This window comes from Protopterus annectens, chromosome 10.part0 (genome assembly GCF_019279795.1).
Source record: "Protopterus annectens isolate FY-2018-M chromosome 10.part0, PAN1.0, whole genome shotgun sequence".
Lineage (NCBI taxonomy): Eukaryota > Metazoa > Chordata > Ceratodontiformes > Protopteridae > Protopterus > Protopterus annectens.
Genome location: NC_056744.1, coordinates 780,514,538 through 780,538,981, shown reverse-complemented (window position 1 = coordinate 780,538,981; position 24,444 = coordinate 780,514,538).

Sequence of the window (24,444 nt, the reverse complement as noted above, 5' to 3'; positions counted from 1 at the left end):
ATAAACAGGACATGCTGAAGGGATAGATTCCTGTCCCAGCGACTCCCCTCACTCTCGAATAGAATCCCAATCTATATTCGACAGAGCTCCTCTCTGACCCTCTTCAAGAGAAATCTTGATGAGTGGATGGGTAATCATAAGTTCTACCCTGGGATCACTTCAGGAGTCCTGTTGACAGAGGCCCAGGTTACTAATCTAATGCGGAGGCGAAAGCCATCACTCTGTGGCTAGGCTTATAAATACCCATGGGCAGATAACCTAGTACTTACCTATGAACCTATGAACCTATATAAATAGACCTAACTTTTATACAAGAAAAGTCAGAAACTGAAACACATTTTGTGTTATAAGGAGCAGACACGCTTTAATAGAAATATCAAAGCAACAAATAAAAGGGGTACATCCAAGTGTGGCAGATGCACATACTGTTGTTTTATAAGTGAGGATGAAGTGTTTATTCATCCCATCACAGGTAAAAGATATACGTTAACAGCATATGGCAATTGTGATACAAGGAATTTAATGTATTTAACCAGATGTAACTCATGTCAGGCATATTATGTGGGGAAAACAAATCAGAAGTTTAAAGAGTGGATTGGAAACCATCTATGTGAAATTAAGGGAGAAATATTAACTAATGCTTTATGTAAACATAAGGAAAACGATGCTGACCACAATTTTAGATTTTCTATTTTAAAGGGTTTAAATGAGAGAATGTGTGGGGGAAATGTAAAAGAACATACAGAGTTAGAAGAGTTTTATTGGATATTACACCTAAGAGTGCATATAATACCAGGGCTTAATGGTAATGTTTCACTGAAACCGATGCTGACAGAATTTCAGAAAAAGGTCTAATTAATGATGGTCATATGACTATGATAGCATATAAATGAACATATGCTGTTTTATTACATTTATTTACTTTGCCTGAAGAAGTCCAGCAGGGTGAAAATTTTCACTAGCGTGTTTCTATTGTACTTTTAAGTCAATAAACATTGCTCTGAAAGCAGTTTGTGGTTCCAGTGACTATTTGCTTATTTTACTTTTCTGAATTTGGAAGTTATTGGATTTACTTGAGTTACTGGGTGTTGTGTGGAATTTGTATAATTAGCAGACCATGGAGGTTCAACAGGGCTTTCCCTTGCATAAAAAAATTAGTTTTTTGTTGTTATTTTAGATTTTGATTGGCAATTACAATTACAATTAATCACCACTAAAATCATCATCAAAAAAAATAAATAAATAAATAAAATAAATGCAAATGGAAACCAATAGATTACAATTACAATTATGATTACTAAAAGAAAAAACAAAAAACAAGTTTTACATGGGCTACTTTGCCCCACACCCCCATAAATTAAATATACTAACTCCAGGGTCACACAAACTCAAAGAAAAGGGAAAGGCACTATAATTATTTAACAACTGATCCAATGAACTTCAACCATTACGTAATTCAACCAACTATACTACTGACAAAATATACCATTGTTTCAGCATGCAATGAAATGTGTGCAGCAAAACATCACATAGCACTTATATATATATATATATATATATATATATATATATATATATATATATACACATGTATATATATATGTCTGTGTGTGTGTGTGTGTGTGTGTGTGTGTGTGTGTGTATATATATATATATATATATATATATATATATACACACACATAAATAGAGAGAAAGAGAAAGAGAGATGTAGATATATGGATATAAAACTTCTGAAATTGTGCTATCCAGGAGGGATTCAGCCTTCTAGGTTACTGAACATTTCCCTGCAGGGAGAATTGGTTGGAGACGCATGGCTGAACTGCAGTTCAGTTGCAGCGAAACAACTATGCAGAAAATTCACAGTGGGCTCAGAGAAGCACATGCCATCATGATCATAGCTGAAATGGTGACATGCAAGGGGCAGATAATGTCCATGTGCTCCAGGATATTGGGGACAGCAGACAGTCTGGCAGGTTCCTGCAGTGGAATGCCAGGTGGGCATGTCAGTTGCAATGAAAATGCAGTGTCCATCAGGCAATACCTTTATTAATGTATCTGGGGAAGTGCTGGGTGTTACACTTGGTGTGCACCATATGCTTATGTAACAATAAAATGTCAGAGGTGTGTAACAGCATGGAAGAAATACTATGCATTGCTGTAGTCACACTTATGCTCCAGTATGTGTTATAGGTGACACTGTCTAAACACAGTGACTCAAAGCCATAGTCAGCTCATTTTACATCAAATGCCATTCCCCAGTCTGGCACCCACTAACTATAAGTTTAGGAGGACAGAAAATGGACCATTCCTGATCTGGCTGTTTGGCTGTTAGTCCTAACTTCCTGCATAAGCCATGTCTGAATTCTACACCTGCCAACTAAAAAAAAAAAAAAAGATATTTCCACTTTTAACAGTGTAGTAAATGGCTTGTTATAACTTATACCACACATGAAGCAATTATGCACTTCAGTCCTGATCATAAAACCAATATACATTTCTGTATTATACTGATTATTCAGTACTTCACTGGTGCATTTTTTGGGGTGTGTATAAATCCTTTATTTTATTGGATGAGGGGTCAAGCTCTACTGTTGGATGGTTTCAATGATGTTTTTATGATCAAAATTACAAGGTTTTTATTGGTCAATTTTTTTTTAGTTATTGATTAGTTATTGTACGAATTTGTTTATTTGTGATTTATTCATTTTCTTGGGGTGTGTTTTATTCACTATTTTTAGTGGGTCAGAGATTTAACATTGTAATTCGATGGGTCTCAGGATGTCTCTATGATGAAAGTGCTAAACCAGATTTGCTAACGGTTATGTTAACTGTGTTTTTATTTTAATGTAATTCAATTAAATATCCTGCATACGAGTGTGGACTGGTCATGGATTTATTTTTGGACAATATATATTTCTGTACCCGCATTCAGAAATGTAAAAAAAAAAAATATTGGAAGTGCACTACTGATTGACCAATATCACCTGATTGCATCCCTTAATACTTTGTAGTGTGAGCAGTCCCCTGAGCAGGTGTTGTGTGGGTATCCATCAAATTTTGATCTTGGAGCAACCTGGTAAAAAATTCATGGAGATGTATGGAAGGATGACCTAGAAACACTTTCAGCCACCTTTGGTATGCCTCCAACAGATAGATTATCCTTAGAAGACCCAGGCTGGACAGATGATACACATTCCTGCCCCCCCCCCCCATGGCAGTTGTGGGCATGGCACTATTTGCTTCTCTGTGCATGTAGTAAATTTGCTGCAGCAATGTGTCTCTGCAGCTGAACTACAGTTTAGTGACATGTCTCCGACAAACTGTTCCTTCACAGAAAGGTCCTATAACCAACAAGTTCTGATTTATCTAAAAGTAGTCCACCTGCTCTGAGTTACAGCAGCCTCAGAGTTGGTAAAAAGTAACAGGGATGTTGTGGTACGGGAGGGCAAACCCCAAGCAAAAAAAAAAAAAACTTTCAGGATTTACCAGTGAATCAAAACATTCATGGCTTATTATCTGCTTGTCATTTGTATGATGTATTGAAGTTGAACTTGTTCTATTATTTAAATATTTTCAGATTAAAATGTTGGCATCTCATTATAGTGTATGGCAAGAGCTCATAAACTGCTATTATGTTATAAGTGAAACATTCAGAATCCCAAATACGTAAAACAATAGGTCCATAAAAGTAATTTCTCAAAATAGTGTGATATTACACATTTTAGTGGTGGGGATCCTGGAGATCAAATGATATGTATACCCTACAGGTGGAGTTAGAAGAAAAATTTGCAATGTCTGAAAGTGCAAAAATGCAGTCCATGCAGAAAAGGGATATACTGTAACAAATTGAACCTGAACCATTTTAAAATAATTTGCTCAGTTGCTACAGTATGAACTTGAGTGTACAAATAAACTAATCACAGCTGAACAGAAAACGAAAACACGTTTTGCATCCCTTATACCCCCTTTTTAGTTCTTATCAGAGAAAGAGAAACCTTTAAGGAGTAAAACTGTAGGTCTTTCTTAGACATGCTACTGTCTCAGCATCTAAGAAAAATACATTTTGAGGTATTACTTATGCAAATCAGTACAAGCAATGTTTCAAGCAAAGGCGCTAGAGCAATGACAAGTCATCTAGTGCTGAGTAATTGAAGGAAACGTACAGACAAGCCTGTGTATCTCAATGTCAACCATGTATATCCATTCCATGAAATGTTGAAGCAAATATGATAGTATCCATGTATGAATAATTTGAAATGCCAGCCTTTGTGAAAACTGTTTGAGATATGTCACATGACTGTGGATTCTTCCGCCCATAAGTATTATTCCTGTACGGTATCAGTCCCCAGATATGGAGAGACATGTGTAAAAGTGAAGATTATTTATTTGAAACAACAGTTTCTATACAATTCAGCTTGCACCCAGGAAAACAGCTTAGCTTCTAGCAGCTTAAATAAGCAGACTCTGACCAATGATACTTTTTTCTTCACTTATATATAGATAGATTGATAGCTAGACAGATAGATTTATTTATCTTTGTTTATTGGGATAATCTGACTGGGATATACCATTTTTCAGTGGAGGCCCATGGAGAAAAGCTCCAAAATAAAGTACAGAGGTTATACAAATTATTAAATTTGGTACATTCATTTGATACAGTCACACAAATTATATACAGGATTAATCTGATACATTCATTAAAATTAGCCAAAAAACTCAGTTAAATATTGAAGAAATAGATTATATATAATAAAACTTCAACATAATAACTAGAAGAAAACAAATAAAAATAAAAATTCAAACAAAAGTCCGAGAGCCAATAATTAGCGCTTTCATCCAGGTTTAATGTACTGGACTTCTTCAGAATGTTTAAAAATACAAATAATGTGTTAATAAATAAGCATCAACTGTAATAAGATGATGACATTAAAATTCCAAGACCAATAGAAAGAAAAGCATACAGAAATATGTAAATTCTATAGTACAGTAAGACATGAATATTCAATAAATGTACAGAAGTTCATGAATAAGTAAAAGAAAAATAGAACTGCAGAAATTATAATAATTATTGGTTCCATTTTAAAGCACATCTAATATTTATATGTTCATTCAAACCAGGTGGGGATTCAGCATTTAACAGAAGCTGCCAGCGCAACTCCTTAACTTCCAGTAAGGTGTTTTTGTCTCCAAAAAATAAAGGTACATGGTCTAAAACAAAGAAATTAAATCCTGTAAACAAGGTGCAAGTGTTACTATGTTTAGCTAAAGCATTGTTAGGATCACAATTTCTGATAGCTGCCAGGTGTTCTTTAATTCTGGTGGAAAGTATAGTTTTACCAATGTAGAATGAGAAGCAAGTGGTACAAATAACAGCATAGACCACAAAATTGGAATTACAGTCAAAATGACCATTAAATTTGACCATATAGTTATTATGTTTAAAAGTGTAACTGTTTCCTGTAAGAATCCGTTTACAAACAATACATTTGTTACAAGTAAACATGCCTTGTACATGTTGTATGATATTTGGAGACAATAAAAAAGACTGGTCTCTATTCTCAAACATTAATTGTAGAGATTTATTTTTCTTGTAAGCAAAAGTAGGGATGGAACCCAATTTTATATTGATTTCCTGACTAGAGGTCAAAATGCTCCAATTATTATAAAATACTATTTTGATTGCGTTAGAGTCTCTACAGATGGGAATGGGGAAAGAGGAACATCTATCAGTTCCAGTGTTGGTGGGAATCGAAAATTTTAATAAGGGAGAGAGATTAGTGGGAGTAGGTGGAACATTATTAACATGTGGAAGAGTGTTCCTATGTTTAGGAGTGAAACCATTAAGGATGATGGGAGGGAACGTAGTGTGTCTTAAAGAGTTTACCTCTGTAAAAATAGACTGTAATAAATCATTAGGATACCCTCTATCTAAAAGGAACTTAGTAAAAATGAAACATTCATTTAAAAAAGAGGAATCATCAGAAATGATACGAGACAGTCTAATGTACTGTCCTTTAACCACTTGACTAAAGTAAGGTAAAGATACTAAGGAATTGATTTCCCACCAAGCTAATACTAAATTAGCATAAGCTGGTGCTAATTTAGCTCCCATAGCAACTCCCTTAATCTGATGAAATATTTTGTCTATAAAATAAAAATAGTTATTGGCAAGAACCAAAGAAGTTAAAGTACAAATGGTGTTAATTCTATCAGAAGAAAGATTAGTACATTTATTAAGATAGTTATTTAAGCATGAAATGCCTATATCATGTGGAATGTTAGTGTATAAGGACTCAATGTCTAAGAATAATATCAGAACAAGTAGGAGGATTTGAATGCAATAAATTCAAAAACTCCCAAGAGTCTCTTAGGAAATAGGGAGACTTCTGTACAATTGGGTTTAAAACTAAGTCTATATATTCAGCTATACCTTCAGTTTTAGTTCTTTTATTAGACACAATATGTCTAAAGGGAGGGTTAACAATGTCCTTATGCATCTTGGGAATCCCAAAAAACTTTCCTAAGTAAGGATTATTAACAATTATAAAGTTAGCTTCCATCTCAGAAATAAAATTCTTGTTGAGTAACTCAGTAATCGTAGTGTCACTAGATTTAAAGGCCATTTCAACCTCAGAAATAGAAGCAGGGGAATAAAATTCACTATTCCCTGTGTTAAATCGGCTGCTTGCTGTTTTTTGCTTTCAATATTACAAGTTCAATGTTTAGGTGTTCAATCGCCTAAGCATTCGATCTTGTAATATAGACCCGGGTAATGCTCGTTTAAGGTGTGTACTATGGTATGGAGTATGAGAACATTCTCACAGAAATTAGTCAGGCAGATAACAAGACACTGATGGCAATTATGCTGATATAGAATCATGAAATTAGTTCCTTTACTGGCAGCTCAGAGTGGATAAGCTGGAGCTTGCATGGAAGATCCTGAAGGAGTGGAGCAATATCCCACAGATAATCATAGATATCATAGATATTATCACAGATAATCATAAATATCACAGATACTTTGTGGATCTTATTTAGTGAAATTATATGAGCTTCAGAGGTGAGGCTGAGGCCTGGTTGAGGTTTACAGTCTTTAAATACTGTACAACCTGTTACTTGAAGTGCTATAAGAAACTGTGCTACTGTTTGTAAAAAGAAACCACAGGTACTGTTATGTTTTGTTTCAAGGCTTCCACTGACTTTGTGAAAAATAAACCTGTGTTTTTATAAAGCCAGTGCTTCTTGGACATTACTGTCTATCTGTGTGTGTGTGTGTGTGTGTGTGTGTGTGTGTGTGTGTGTGTGTGTGTGTGTGTGTGCGCGTGTGTACATGTGTATGTATCTACATATGTATATTTGCTGTTTTTCTTCTTTTATACAGTCATTATTTATTTCAGCATGCCTCTAATCATGGCATTTTGCCCACTAAAAGATATGCATACAATAATGATTTAGTCAAAGTCGACTGACACATTCTTTTAGTGGTTACAGCATCCTGCATGTAGCATCAGTGCCATTTACTGCTACTGTAATGTGGTTAAGTCTAAGTACTCATCTTCTGCAGTCATGTCACTTCTATACAACTTCCTGACATCTGCACACTTGTTGGTAGATGCTGTTTACTTACAGCATAATTTTTCCAGCTGTAACTTCAGTTGGGCTTTACCTTAATATTGTAAATTTATTTTATTTTGAACAGTTAAGAGGTATGGACTATCTAGGTCCCTTTTCAGCCACTGCCTAATTACAGTAAGGAATAAATAAAATGTAGTGAGTTAAAAAAAAACAGGAACAATCAGAGCATGATTCGGAGTTCACAAGCAAGCAAAACTGAATTTACAATAATTAGTAATACAAAGCAAAGCTAACTAATATTAAACTTTAAAGTTACATAAGATGGTGCAAAATGCAATAACTATCAATCCATCTATTTTGTACTATACTGGGTATAGTAGAAAGTAGACAGAAAGAGGAATGTGCATAAACCAAGTCTGTTCAATCCAGCGACTACTAAAACAACAACCAAAAACAAAAAACTGGATCTAGGCTGAATACAAAAGGTCATCATATTAAACTTTCAAATATAAAAGAATACACTGTTCTGTAACATTTAGAGGAATGTACTGAGAAATGACAAAATGAGCATACACAGTTTGGACCAGATGATAAACTAGTTTGATAACATAAGAAATAGACAGACCAGATTCAATAAAGCCTACACTAAGTGTACACGATATATATTAAAAAATAATAAATAATAACAAAATAATTTTCTTGGGTGGCGAAAGCCAGGGTACCGTTTTGGCTAGGCTTATATAGGCCCTAGGGTCAAGAGCCTAGTACCTACCTATGAACCTATGAAGAACATTCTTATCACATTTTTGTGTTTCCTAGTCACTAAGGAGATTACACTAAGAGTACATGTAGTCTGCACTTTGTGGTAACCTTTATGAACCCCTGTCAGTATTTAAAGCTGCAAGATTATCAGTAGGAACAATAAAATTAGAGGAGAGAAGGTATGAGTTATGTCTGTGTTGTCTGTTCACTCAGAACAGTGTACACTTAGTGTTGGTGTTATTGAATCCTCTATGAGAAAAAGACCCAGAGGAGTTAAACAGAAAACATATACAAAAGAAACAGTTTATTAGATATAAAGGTGAAGTATTAAGATTTACAGTGATAGGCTGGCAGGAATGAAGGTAAAATAAGTAGACACTGGGGACCAAGACCTCTCAAGCGACAGAATGCTGATGCAGAGAGTATTTACAACAGAGAAGCAAATAGGGCAGGTAACTTAGAGTAAATATTTGTAAATAAACAACCTTTAGTGATGGTAGTAATATCCTTACCATATATCATATCAAATTTTACAGTGTTTGCAATTAATTTTAGCGATAAACATTGCCCCTTGAAAATTTCTTTAAGATGAAAACTCCTGCCAAGACATAATGAAAGACTGAACCAACAGTACATCACTGCCTAGATTAGTTTAAATTTACAGCAGTATAAGGTACTATTTAGCACCTTTAAGTTCAGCAACATGGGAGTCATATATCCTAGTCGGACAGTTTTGTCAGCTATGGTTCATAGGTGGAACAACCTTCACTGAAAATTAACATGCCCTGTTCTCTTAGTGAAACCATAATGAAAGTAAGTAGCTATTCTGTTAACGAAGTATTGTGGTTTTGAGTACCCAAAATACTTAGCTGGTGTATGTAAATCATTGCCAATACCTAAGCTGACATCATTTTGTAGGTGTGGTCATAAGGAAAAACTTAGCTGACACATGAAACTAAAACATCGAACAACATATTATAATCTTTTTTTTTACCTCTTACAACCTTATCATGAACAGTATATCCAGAAATTAAATGAACAGTAAAACAAAGGTGTATAAGAAGTGTAACCATACACTGTATGTAACTCCATGCAGTGATTGTCTGGGTGGCTGTGCAAAGTGAAGCATAAAGTCCATGGCAAAGAGAGTAAGAATTTTTTCGTGGAATGGTAATTTAAATATTGTCATTGAGTCTGTGATATAATTAGCATTTATAAAAAATCATGTCACACAGCTACACAGTAGTCTGGTACTTACTGTGCTTTATCAAGTTGTTTAGATTCTCAAAAATGCTCGTATACAGAAAATAGCAAGAGGCACTGTCATCAGTGTCCTTCTGGATGCAAGAATGTTACATATATGTTTAGCAATGTTATTTATGTTCCTCCCAAAATATGATCTAGATATGATCTAGACATTGTTCAGTGCATTCACTTTTAGTAATCTCTTACCATTTAAATAGTATTTTATTGATTTATTAACTTCTTAACTTGGTAAACCCTCTAAACAAAACTGCCTCTTTTCATGGGATAAACCAAAATCACTGTCTACTGTTTAATCAGAGTCATACAACAGACAAATGGAAACTAAAGAAATCAAACCCAAGACTATAGCATGATGACTTCTAGTAGCTCATAACCTTAAATGCTATAAATAATCTTGACTGCCATATAAATGGCTCATGTACAAAAAGGAGTGTAAAAGACAAACTTTGATATTACTTATCTTACCATATAAAAGAATTATTAACATGCAAATGAACTATTCAGTGCAGATTCCAGAATGGATAACCAGTAAAGAAGTTCCAGAGTGCACAAAAACTGCGAAAAGTGTTGAATAATATGACTTAAATAAAATTACTTAACTGAAAAGTTCAAAGCCAGGAAAGCAAACTACTGGGGATTTAAAACCATCAGTAGCATAGAGTAAAGGGGTTAGTTCCTCTTTTTCTACAACATCATACCTCAAATGCATGGAAGCCAAAATTCCAAACAGTGGAGTACAGATCAATCCTCTCAATTTAGTGGGTCTGATAAAACGTAAGCCTGAGCTGTTGTCAGAAAGAACAGAAGAGCTACTACTTTATTGTACCAAGTAAGGTACCTCTTCTCATTATTTAGAATAGCAGAGGTTAGAGTTACCACCTTACAGCAAGAGGTTCTCCGGTTCGATCCTCGGCTGGTGTGCCTTCTGTGCGGAGTCTGCATGTCCTCCCTGTGGTCGCGTGGGTTTTCTCCAGGTACTCCGGTTTCCTCCCACATATCAAAGACATACTGTAGGTGGATTGGACACTCTAAATTGGCCCTAGGTGTGAGTGTGTGCATGTGTTTGCCTTCTGTGGAAGGTTGGGTGCTGGGCTGGCAACTCGACACTGTAAAACTCCACTGCCAATCATGAACGGACAGGTGATCTGCTGTGGCGACCCCTAACTGGGAAAAGCTGAAAGAAGAAGATATTGTCTTCTGTACTCTAATTCTTGGAAAAATTATCTGCATGAACTACAATTACATGAAGGATGAGACAAATTTATTTTTCCATGTATGACATATGTAGCAATATCGGGTCCATGTGTTGACACACTGGTCTTATCAGTTCCTTCTGTGTCTGTTTTGTTGAGCATCTTTGAGAAAATGATGTCCAGAGAAATGGACTACAAATTATTCATGCAGTAATGAATATCAGTGGAGTTGAATATCATGCTATAGGAATCTACAGCAGACCATCTATATCTCCTACACAGCATTAGGATTTTTTGACTAAACTCAACAACATAAAAATAAATGAAAATACAATCCTAATGGTGACTTTAATTACCCAAACTTTGCCTGAGTAAAATAATCAATACTCCAAACAAATTAACAAACTGTACAGATTCCATCTAGGGATTTAAATATTTCTTAACCTCAGATCTTTCAACTCCCCATTCATGGTTATAACTTGGTAATTAATAATAGTCATGGTATCTCACATTTAACCCAAAAGTAAAATCAGACTCTTTCTATAAATAAATCATCCTTCCTAGATTTTGCAATGGAAACTCCAATGCAGTAAATTACATGCAAATGAAAATAGACTGGACTAGTCTCTTCAATGATCTATATAAGTCTGAGATGCTGCCTGTGAGTTTTGTGATATTTTTACATTTTGACTTCATCAACACATACTGCAAAGACTCAAATACAAAGGCAAATATAAGAAAAAATGGTAGAATTACAAAATGAATGAGATACATTGTAGAAAAAATACATAATACTTAGTTTTCAAAAATCAATCTAGTTAAAAAATAAGTATAGATTAAATAAAGTATAGAAACTAGTTACTTTTCTTATTAAATGTTCCACATCTGACTATGATCTTATCTTTGATTCAAAGGCTAAAAGCAGAAATAAAGTATTTTTTACATCAGAAAACTGAAAAAGAAAATTGGGGATGTATATATTGGCAGCAAATAATGACAGGATCACCCAACCATGGAACATAGCAAATTCTTATTTTAGAAAAACTGTGCCCAAACGTCATAATAAGCAAATATATGTCAGAATGCTATAAACATATGAGGAATATCCTTTACACAACTAAAAGACATGATAACTGCTACCACAAGTAAAATTAGGATCCCAGCTTCCATGGACCAGATATCATACATGGTATTTCCCTACACAAACCATAGGAAAGCTGAACTAATCCACAACAATCATGCTAAACAAAAGGCTAACAGGTAGACACACTCCTGAAATATGGCAACAGGTTGTAGTGGTAGCAATTCATGGGGGTGTCACATCAGAGAAGAACAGTCTTAGAGATCAGACTGATGAGTACTCTCTGTAAAACTGTGGAAATAAGAGATGGAGTGGAGCTTATCCAATGTGACACAGGGTACTACTTCAGCAACATGTGCTTGTTAAGGGGAGACTCTGCTTTTTGAACATATATAGATTTAGGGGTAGCAGCAGACAACAGTATAACCAATTTCAGCTTTTAATATCACAAACGTAAACAGAGAACATGTCATTGTTCAACATGTGAAGTTAATATAGGTACCTACCTTACTAAACGCATGCTAACTGTAGCCCTGTCCCTACATCTAGCCTTACCTTATAAAAAATATTTCCATAATGTTAGCACTACTCATGACACCTGACAGACATCCATGCACTAACACACATGAACAGCATTAAATCTATCATTTATCATGCATACATGATCAATATGTTATGGATATGCAATGATTGAAAATTGGATTTTCTCATTTACTTTGACTGAGATATATACTATAGGCCTACTTTAGTTTGTCTATTGGTGATATACATGGTTATTACAGTTAGTTCTTTTCAAATATTCTGGAAACTTAAATATACACACAGCAGTCTCATCCAAATAGGCAGTCTGAATACATTCAATCCAACCACCATTTAATTAGGATAAACTGTGTTCCACCTCTGGCCTTGTGCTTTATGTTCACTGGAAACTTAAATATACACAAAACAGTCACATTCAAATAGACAGTCTAAGTCCATTCAATCCAAACATCATTTAATTAGGACAAACTGTGTTCCACATCTGGACTTGTGCTTTAAATTCACTGGAAACTTAAATATACACACAGCAGTCTCATACAAATAGGCAGTCTGAGTCTATTCATTCCAACCACCATTTAATTATGATAAACTGTGTTCCACCTCTGGCCTTTTGCTTTATGTTCACTGGAAACTTAACCTAAATATACACAAAAAAGTCACATCCAAATAGAGAGTCTAAGTCCATTTAATCCAACCACCATTTAATTAGAGCAAACTGTGTACCACCTCTGACTTTGTGCTTTAAATTTACTGAAAAGGTAAATATACACACAGCAGTCTAGCCAAGTAGGCAGTCTGAGTCCATTCAATCTAGCCACCATTTAATTAGGGCAAACTGTGTACCAACTCTGCCCTTGTACTTTAAGTGTTAGGGGCATCCTTTCTTCTGTGTATATTTTAGTCTGCATAGTAACAAGTTTGAAGACAAGTGCTCCATTGTCCTAGTTTGTAAGCAATAGCCTTATAGTCTGTAAACCCTCCTCCACTGACATCCTGCTGGTCAGCTTTTGCTCTCTCCTTTCTAATAGACACTGACATTTACTTCTACTACTCAAGCTATTTATTTCTCTTATATTTTTCTTCACTATTAGACTTGCTACTCCCATTATTTATATCCTCTTGTCTTTAGTAGAACTGCATGCCTTCAAGGAAGTTATCCTTGGTCCCCCCATACCATTCTTATTTCCCTTTTCCTGAGACAGTTACTAAACCAATTTCAACTCTGAGCATGCATTTGTTTACACTCAACATCACTCAACTGTCTCTTTAGTGTGTTTTTGTTTTTCCTATAGAAGTGCCCCTGCAAGCTAATAGATATGTATGTAACAGTGAATTCTGCTGTCTGAACACCAGTCTGTGGGCTATATTTGTAATTAAATTATAAATATTATGGCAGCCTAAAACAAAGAACTTTGTCCACTGTACCAGCTCCATTTTCTTAGACCACAGCAGTCCCATTTTTACTTTCTCCTTTAACTGTGCTCAAGTCATTGTTTTTAGCAGTCCACTGTCTCCCTTCGTTAGGTTTATTTCTCTTCTTGTGTAGCCACTTTTGAGGTCTCAGACAGTATTTTTTCACAGCTGAACTACTGTATTCTGGCTTACTTTTTCTCATTGTTTTGCTGTTCTGTGTGGATTGAGGTAGGCTTTTGGACTTTGCATTTTAAAATCAATAGAGATCTATTTACATTACACAGTTGTTCAAACAGTCATATGCAATTTTCACTGTTACCACCATTAGTCAGATTAAGGTGATATTGCACCAACTTTCCTACTAAAACTGTGTCCTAGAGCAACAAAGCTAAGACATTCATCTATTAGCACAGAGGCCTTTTAAACTGTATTGTTCCTTTTAGTTATCTCTCAGCAGATTTGTGACTGTTTACATTAAGTCACTGGTTGTTTTCTCTGTCTCTTGCCAAGTTTTCAACCTGTTTCGTTCATCCTCGCTAGCACTCAGGTTCACTGTGCTCCCCTACCCTACCCCCCAAATCTCACCCACCCCCTCTTACTGTACGTTTATACTTCCATACCACCACCCACATATTCCTCTAATATCATCAGTTCCTTCCAGTAGGAAAACAATCAATACAATTACTTCCAGTACTAACACCCACTCTATTTTACCATACAAGACCCTCACAAATTGTCGTAATCCTTGCTTCTTGTAACTATCAAATTATATCTCTACAACCAGCCCACTAGTCTCCTAACGTATTTTATCCTAATTTACAACAAACATAAAACCCAAGTTAAATAAGATGCCCCTAAGTCAGATTATTTTACTATTTCTCCTTACTCTACTATCCTTTAGCACCAATTATCAAATCCACCTCCTTCAAATACCTAGGAATTTAACCAATTCTCACAAAGAATATCAACATCTATCTAGCCTGTCTTTCTCCATTACATCTTAACTCCACAAACAAACCACGTCTGATTTATTTTTCTATATCTATCTTAAAACTAAGAATCTAAATTTACAATCAAATATCAAACCAAGACCAAAATATAACTGGCCACACTCTTCTCTCTGTAAAATATCAATTCTATAAAGTAGTGGAGATATTCACCCCAAACCTGGTTCCAATGTTCATAAAATGATCACTTTGCACACCAAAATAAACTAGTTACCTAATACATCTTAGCAAAAAACAGAATCCAAACTCACCTTACTAAATTTGAACCCAAGAAGTATATAAATTAATCCATGGCATACATGCTTATCTTGCCACATACACTCCTGATATAGTCATAGCTACTGAAGCCTGGTTAAAAAAAAGAAATAAAGGATTATGAGACCCCCCCCAGATACAATATACCCAGCAATGACAGCTAAAACAAGTGTGCAAGTGGTATAACAATCTTCTATAAAATTCCCTAACCATTACCTTACTTCCACAGGAAATACCCAAATTTAACAATGCTGAACTGCAAATAACACCCCTAAAAATTAATACTAGGAAAAAATATATGCTTAGCAATTTATATAAAACCAGGGAATATCATTGATACTGCTGAAAGCATCCTGTATTGGATATCTCAACAAATTAACCTTGAAATTATAATACTTGGAAACTTAAACATAGGCCGGCAACTCATAAATTCCACTACCCCGACTGAATCCATAAACTTGTGCAACTTCAGACAATTAATAACCATACTTACTAGAATCAATAAAACTTCAGGGAGATACTCAACATTAGATTTTATTCTTAAAAAAAATATGCCAGTCAAACTGACAAAAGTAGGCTTCCTCTCAGATAGCATAAGTGTCCACATACCAACATATGCTATTAGAACTCACCATAACCTAGAAAAACATATTATCTATAATCAAATACAAAATACAACCAAGTTCAACCAAGATACTGTTGATTAAACACTAAAAGTATAATTGGAATGTACTTAGAACAATGTTGCTAGATACTGCTATAGAACACTTTAATAGAGTATCCTTACATAATAATAATGCATGTAGTAAAAGAGTAAAGTCCAACCCTGCACCATGACTGACAAAGTAAAAAAAAAAAACTGTGATAAAAAGAGATAAAGCCTGGAAATCTGGTATAAAAATAGAACTCAAAGTGCCCTCCAGCAATTTAGCCATCTTAAAAACCTTGCAAAAATCCATGTCATACAGGTTAAGCAAATATACTATACCAACCTACAAGAAAAACGTAAACAACACAAAACGTTTTGGTCATCACTAAACAAACTACTAGACCCTGGCAAGACCACTAGTCCCTCTCCAATAAACAGATAATATGACAGACTATATCCCCACACAGTTTAATTCCTACTTTATATAATCAATGTTACCTCTCTTAGACACTAACACATCTGCCCCTTCACTCTATCCTTGCCCAATCAAAACCACCTACAGCTGTTCAGTTTTAGTCCAGTACCTACCTCACTCATAAGGAAGTTGCTCCTTAAACTAACAACTACTTCTGTAGCTGTAGACCAACTACCAACACACTGCCTAAAAATGGCTGCAGACATCATAGCCTTCCCTGTGTCCATACTAATTAATAGGTCCATAGCAGAAAGATACATCTCATCACTGTGGAAAAAATGCTACATCATACCACTACACAAAGGTAACACATCTACAGAGCTTAATAGCTATAAACCAATAGTGATTCTCTCTCCCCTCTCTAAAATATTAGAGAAATGGATCCATATGCAGCTGATGCAATACCAAACCTCAAATAAACTGCTCTCAGTAATGCAACATGGCTTTAGGTTCCAGCACAGCACCACTACTGCTCTATTACATTTTACCAATATAATAAAATGACATAGAAATGATGGACTGTTTCTGTCCACCATGCTCTTAGACTTGTCAAAGGTATTTGATACTGTCTCACACCATCAACAGCTCATTCAACTCTCCTCAATAGGACTTTCACAATACTCCTTGGAGTTCCTTTGTTACCTATCTGGAAGGCAACAAGCTGTTAAAGGCAACAAACCTACTCATCCTTTCAACCAGTTACTACAGGCGTCCCTCAGGATTCTGTCCTGGATCCTCTACTATTTAATATATTTATTAATGACCTCCACACCTCCACTCACCATGCTACTTCTGTTCACTATGCAGATGACTCAGTGTTAATATGTGCAGTCTCAACAATAAATAAACTCCAAGACATTACCCAAAAATCATTCTCCTCTATAGAAACCTGGTTCAAAGCATCAAACCTCCTACTCAACCACAAGAAAACTAAGTTAATGCTTTTCACCTCAAAAGGTTTCCAAAATCAAAAACAATCTTTTACCATAAAGTCAGCAAATAATACTGTCATTGAAACTGTAACTAACAGCAAACTTCTAGCTGTTACAATAGATAATCTCAAATATGACCACCATATAATGCATACCATTAAATCTAGACACCAGAAACTAGGATCCCTTTATAGGATCAATGGATTCCTTAAATATACTACAAGAAAAAACTTTAGTCACCACCTTATTACTGCTGACTCTCTTATGTGCCACACCTATCCAACAAACATAAACAATACTCAAAGAAAAAAATTGCCTCCTGCTACAATAAAATAGCTATGTTTGCCATCAGTCTCCCTCATAGGACCCACCATTGTCTTAGCTTAAAACAATTAAACTGGCTTTAGCTGCACAACTAACATATTCACAATGATGCAGGAGACTCGCTCTACTCTCAGTGAATTGCTAAACTCTGGAATAGTATCCCCAAGAAAATAAAATGCTCCTACAAACTCAGTAGTTTTAAACCACTGCTTAAACAACATGTTAACCAATCCTGGTGTTGTACGTGCTCATCACAGAGTTAAAACTTTTTCAGTGTAAAATATTATCCAAATACTCTCCTTAAACATAATATTCTCAATATTCTCAACCTCTTACTGAAATATTAACAATTTTTATACATAACTTCTACCTATACAATCCACTAAGTTGCACATGTGCTTTCTCTTTAGTAACTTCCAGCTCTGTAAAATCTTAGAATGTATATGTATAAATGTAACTACAGTTTGTGTATAAATATAAATAGAAATGCAACTAATCTATGTTTGACTGGAATATAATATAATGCAATGTAAGCAAATGGAGCTTTTCTCCCCAGGCCTCCGCTGAAAATGGGTATTACCCAGTCGGACTTTCCTGGTAAAAAAGCAAAATAAATAAATCAGTCTATCAGCAATATATTGTTAATTAACATCTGCAGAGATGTTAAGTGATTGGTTTAGAAATTAGCCCAAAGAAGAATCATTCCAATGATGCTCTACTGATTTCATTATTCTTATACCTTGTATGCAGTTTGTTTGGCATCTATCTTGTATGAATAAGATTAGAATGCCAGTAAGACTAGCATCAGTTTGATTATTATGTCATTATTGAATAATGTGATTAAACTAGTTATGCAGGGTATTAAAAACTCTCATTTATTTATTTATTCCAGTTTGGTGACCGGCGAGGTCCACTGGGCTAAAGAGCCCATTTTCAGTGGAGGCCCGGGGAGAAAAGCTCCATAATACAATGTTACAAGACATAATGATCAAACAATTAAGAAGTACAAATAAAATACAAAGATACAATTGATTTACATACAAAGGGTTGAATTTTCAAACCGTAGATAGAATGCATTCAAGTTGGTAGTCCCTATTTTTGGGTCATCTCTTTTAGGTGTAGCACCTTTGGAGTTGAATATGTAAAGTGTGGGTATGTGATGTGCAGAACCTGCATGGTGTTGTTGAGGTCTTTGCTCCAACAGCAAAACTGGGTTTTTTTAAATATACTTTTTAAAAATTTGTCTGGATGCCATTTTAGACTGGCTGTATTTGTCTAAAATGTCATTCCTATTTCTGACCATACTACTTCTGCCCTAGTGTCCTGCTCAGCCGATTGAGTCAAAATAAGGCTACCAGAGTTTTTTGGGGTTTTTTCTTTATGAAGTCCTTACTAATTTTTGTGAGAATTAAAGCTCTCAATGACTTTATTGTAGAAATAAATTATATATTTTTGCATCCTTCTCGACTGGTTGTGGTTGGCTGTGTATCATAGTTTTTTTTTTTGTTTTTAAGAGTTTTGCAGTAGATATACCTACCACTGTTTCTTGCCAAAAACTGCCAAGTTTCTACAACAAAGTGAATTGAAAACTTCTCAGAAGATAAAAAAATCAAACATGGAAAGCATGCAAATATTTTTTTCATCTTTTCAAGTCAATGACCTCAGTATAAAAATGAGTGAACTCTTTCACTTTCAATTAATTAATTTGCAGATTTGTATCAGTTTAAGCTTGCTGCTTATATAATGTGCTATGATTGAAGGTTATAGTATTAGTGAAATATTACAAAAGTCAAGAAAAACAATAGGTCTCTGTTTTCACCATCAGCACAGACTTTTTGCTTGGACTCTTTAAGCTTTTATTATCAGACATTATTAGTCATATAATTTAGTTAAAAAATAAATATATTTTTTATTAACAAGTAAGGAAATTTGGCACAATTCAGGGGTGACCTTAAGCCAGGGGTGACTCGTGCTATAGGACTGCAGGACTTGCAGCCCCCCAGCTGTAAAAGAAAAGAGAAAAAAAGCTGTAAAACAAATGCGAGTCCCAGAACTTCACACATGCGCAGCATTTCCCGATATCCGGACTGCTGGTGAACCAGTCCGGAGCATGCGCACAGAATCCAGACTGCAGCTGAGACAGTCTGGATTAGGAAGACAACCTTTAACAGAAGAGATCCCAGAAGTATATGCAGTTACAACTGCATAGACTGGAAGGTGATCGGACTACAATGTCTGCAGGTCACGGGAAGGGGAAAGACTTTGCTCTCGCAGGCTTTTATTGCAGGAATGGGCTATTGCTCTCGCAGGCTTTTAGTGCAGGAATGGACTAATGCAGAGCAGATACTCAGGTAGAGTGTGTTTGTGTGTGTGTGTGTGTGTGTGTGTGTGTGTGTGTGTGTGTGTGTGTGTGTATGAACTTGCAGCTGGACAGAGCTGGGCTGGGCTATCAATAGACTTTTCTACTCAGGTAGGGTGTGTGTGTGTGTGTGTGTGTGTGTGTGTGTGTGTGTGTGTGTGTTTGTGTTTGTGTGTAATGCCCCTGTTAAATATACAGGTGGCTAGACTCAAACCCTGTACCTTGGGAGCAGCTAGCAAGAGCTTGAATTCCCTACCCACCACCACTTACGAAATATTTACTTCATATATTTGTTCTTGTGAAATTAAGTAATGACAGGCATTTGAGTTTCAGACGTCATATTTTTCAAAAGTACATGGTAACACAAAACCTTTTATTCTACCAATTTTCTGTTTATAAGATCAATATTTGAAATTTGTCCCTATTTTTGGGGCCGTATTCCCCCATTATTGGCTTTGTCAAGGTGTTTTGTGCTAAGAGGTTGAGAGCTATGGTGAGAACTGAATTCACTAAATGATAGCCATTTAAGTTTCAGTCTACCTGTCTTTCAAGAAACAGCTGATTTGGCATAATGGTATGTTGCACTGACTGTAGTGCACAGGGCCTTGGGTTCAAGACTTGACAGTGAAATGCATGGTGGTAACACAACATTTTATTCTAGCAACTTTTCCAAGATTATACAAGCAATGTTTAAAATGTGTCCCTAGTTTGGGAGCTTTTGCCCCCTCCCATAAATGTTGGCTTTTTCCAGATTTCTTGTGCTTCAAAGTTGAGAGATACAGTGGAGTGTTAAGTGGATTTTACAAGGAGCTAAGAGGGTGAAGAAAAGTTTAATGCTGCTTATGGTGAGTCTGCTTGTATTGTTAATAGCACAACAAGTAGTGTACTTGCTTTTGATGCAGAAGGCTGTAAGTTCTACTCCCATGTGATATAGATGACTGATGATACTGCACTGTGTTGTACTTTTAAAGGGGGTGGATGCTGCAGTTCAGAGAATGTCCTCTTTGGCAGAGATACCTAGTAACGATGAACCTGTTATCAATTTGCTACCCATTCCCTATTGCAATATTACTAGCTTATCATTTTTTCAATGTAACATAGGCAAGTTATTCCTCAACAGCAACAGGCACTTTATTTGTAGATGAAAAACTGAAATATAAAGTTGTTTGCTAGCAGCAACCTCTTCATTAGCTACAGATCTCTTTAATGTGGAATTATTTAGATGACTTTTACTTCTGCAGAGATTGTGCATATTTACTGATACTGGTGGATTGTAGAAGTTTGAGTAGACTTTTATGATGGAAGTGTTCTGAACTGGGCAATTTTGTCATTATTGGTGCATGCATTTTGTTTCATTGTTTACTGGAAAAATGTTCAAAACAATAAATTTAAAATGCCATCTAACAGCTGTACTGTATTATACAAGGAATATAATTTAGTACAATCAGGAAGGTGTATCAAAGAACACATGTATGTTTCTTGTGCAAGGGGCCTATGATTTGGAAACAGACCAAAGTTAATCATTATCTGCCATTGGCCAGATGTATTTTCTTTGAATGTGGGTTTCAATGCTGTTTCAATGAATGTGAGTTTCAAGGGCAGAGAAGTTTTAATGCTAAGTCTATTTTCATTGTAAGACTGCATAGCTTTGTTTAGCAGATGTCTATTAGTGTTTGTGCTGTAAAATGTAAAAACTTTTAAATTAAATCCAAATCATCGTAGAAGTAAAGCAGAATGCACATTACAGTGTTTATGGTAAATGGGGCAAAATAGCCAAGTAATGGGACATTGGAATGGCTGCAGGGGGAGGCCCCATTCGACCATAATTTTGTGAGGGGGTAAGGGCAACAAACTCAGACAGCCCTGGCTGAACTATACCTCTTAACTGTCCAGATTTTTGCAGAATGAATAGATTTTTGCTTCTTATTTTTGGTTTGTTTCTCATCAAATTTGTGGTTTTCTGGCAAATCAGTTAGGAATGAAGTCACTAAATAATGACAGACATTGGTTTTCAGACTTCATACTCTTTAGAAAAAAATGCATGCTAAAGCAAGACATGTTGCTCTGTCAACTGTCTAAGTTTATACAATAGCATTTTTAGTACTGTTTGTATGTTCCCCTAATATATTTGGCCTTGTCTAGATATTCTGCATTACGAAGATGAGAGGTACATGCAAATAAATCACTTTATAAAATTAGGTATATCCAGACCTCTCAACTGTCCCCAATTTTGGCTCAAAATGTTGCTCTCCCCCTAATAATAACTTCGCAAAATGGCAAATTTGGAAGAAAATGTAGAGGGTTTACAATTAATAAATAATTGTAATGTTATAGATTACTTTTAATTTCAGAAATGCATGTAGATTCTTTTATTTTGTCAGCTGCTCAAGTTAACAGTACTAATATTTAAAAAATGTCCCTTCTTTGACAGGTTTCCAGCTGTATTGTATGGCTATTTTATATTTTTGCATCATATTTTTGGTCCGTTTTTCATAAAATTGTGGTTTTCTGGCAAATTAGTGGCAAATCATTAAAGATTGAAGTTAGAAAATAATGACAGACATTTGCGTTTCAGATTTCATACCCTTCAGAAATTTCATACTAAAGCAAGACCTACTTTTCTATTATTTTTCTGAGTTTATAAGAACAATATTTAAAAAATTGTCCTTATTTTGGGCCTTTGTCCCACTGCTGTTTATGGCTTTCTCCAGATTTCTTGCTCTGAGACTGAGAAGTATGACAAATGTGTCAGGGCCATCACCATCAGCCAGAGACATTTCAAATTGTGACATACTTGTTGCACCCCACTCCCCCATGTAGTGACTCTGGATGTGTCCAAGCAAGGCAAGGAGCAGTTATGCAATGTAAGTGTGCAGAGTATTCCCCCCATCCAAGGTAGACACAAGTACTACAGTGGCTTTTCATCTGCCCTTGATTTTGCAGAATGTTCTGGTTTTCAGTCATATTTTTATACTGTTGATTTATGCTTCTTCTTATTCAGAAAATGTATGTTGTTGCAGTGCCTGTTGCTCTGTGTTTAAGTAGCAATGCTTTAATGACCATCAGGTAAGCTTGTCTGAGACTGTAAGATGCAAGTAAGCTTTAATAAGCATACTCTTAAAGAATTACCAGCATTGAAAGCCTTTTTGTTGTTGCCATGCAAAGAATATTTACATAACTACATAGCATATAAGCCTGAGGTATTGAAATGCATATGACAGTATTTGTAATAAAGGACAGGATTACAGTATTTTCAGAAGCTCATTACATTTGTTGGAGACTTGCAGTCATCTTTGCAGGCTTTACCCATAAACTAAATAGAATGCCAATCTATCATGTGTAGTCCATAACCTGTGCAGTAATCCTTTAAGCAATTTATCTTGAGTTTGTTTCTTGTTTGCTGTTATTTTTTTTTTTACTTTGATCATGTTTTCCCCATAAAACAAGTAGATAGCTGTTATCAGGCAGCAGGTCTTTTTTTGGATAAGAAACATTTTTACAAGTGGGAGTATCACAGAGATTGCTACTTTCAGCATGTTACTTGGTACTTTTACATAGCTGAGTATAAATTATAGTTGGAACTGCAGTGCAAAGAGAAGTGGTTTGAGTTGAGTGCTGCTTGTTTTTTTTATACTTGATTTTGACTGGCATTCCAGTAGTGTTTTTAAAAAGTAATTTATTTTTTCATGCCTCGCAACCTTTTTGTTTCCATCTAGATATTAAGTAAGCTGTCATGTAGCCAATGCTTTGAAATATTTTTTTTCTTCTACAATTCATTTTGTCTTGATTGGACTCTCATAATGACAGCTTGGAAGTGGCCCTAGGTCAGCATATTTAATTAAAGTCCCATTTTTTTTCAGTTTTTAGTATCACCCCACCCATTTCTAGTTGGCCAAACCCTTTCCCATTGGCCCCACCCATTCAGCTGTCTCCTGCAGCCCGCTTTAATTTGAAGTCACCAGCCATCACTTTAAGCACTGTCTTGTTAAATACTTGATTAAAGTTGTACAATGTCCAAGCAGGCAATGAAGGAATAAAACTAAGGACTGCAAGATGGAGGTTGTTAGCCGTTCATATACTTGATCATCTGTGGTGTATGCCATCATCATATTCTACATTTTCTTAACATTATTCTGACTAAGAAATCAAATGCTGATTTTATTTTTATTAGATAAGCAGTACACAGTGTCATATGATCCCTCACCATATGAATCTAAAATGGTGATAGTTATGATATTTGTATTTTGCCCATTGCCTTCATTTGAATTTCAACTGGATTTTAACATTAATGCATATACTCCACAATCACTAATGTGATTTCACAATCTTTGTCATCTTAGTGATTGCGGAGTATATCAATTAATGTTAAAATCCAGTGAAGTAAATAAGTAAATCAATAACAGATACTAACATGTGCACTAAGTTGCCATATAAGTGACAGGGCTGTATTTAATGACTAGTAATGTACTCACCACATGTTGTAGATGCCCTAAAGGGGCAAATTAAATACATTCATTTAGCTAAAATGCATATATGCAATTATTGGCTACCCATTTTGTAAATATAAAGCATGTCAATGTTTATATTGTTAGAGACAAAGAACAAAAATT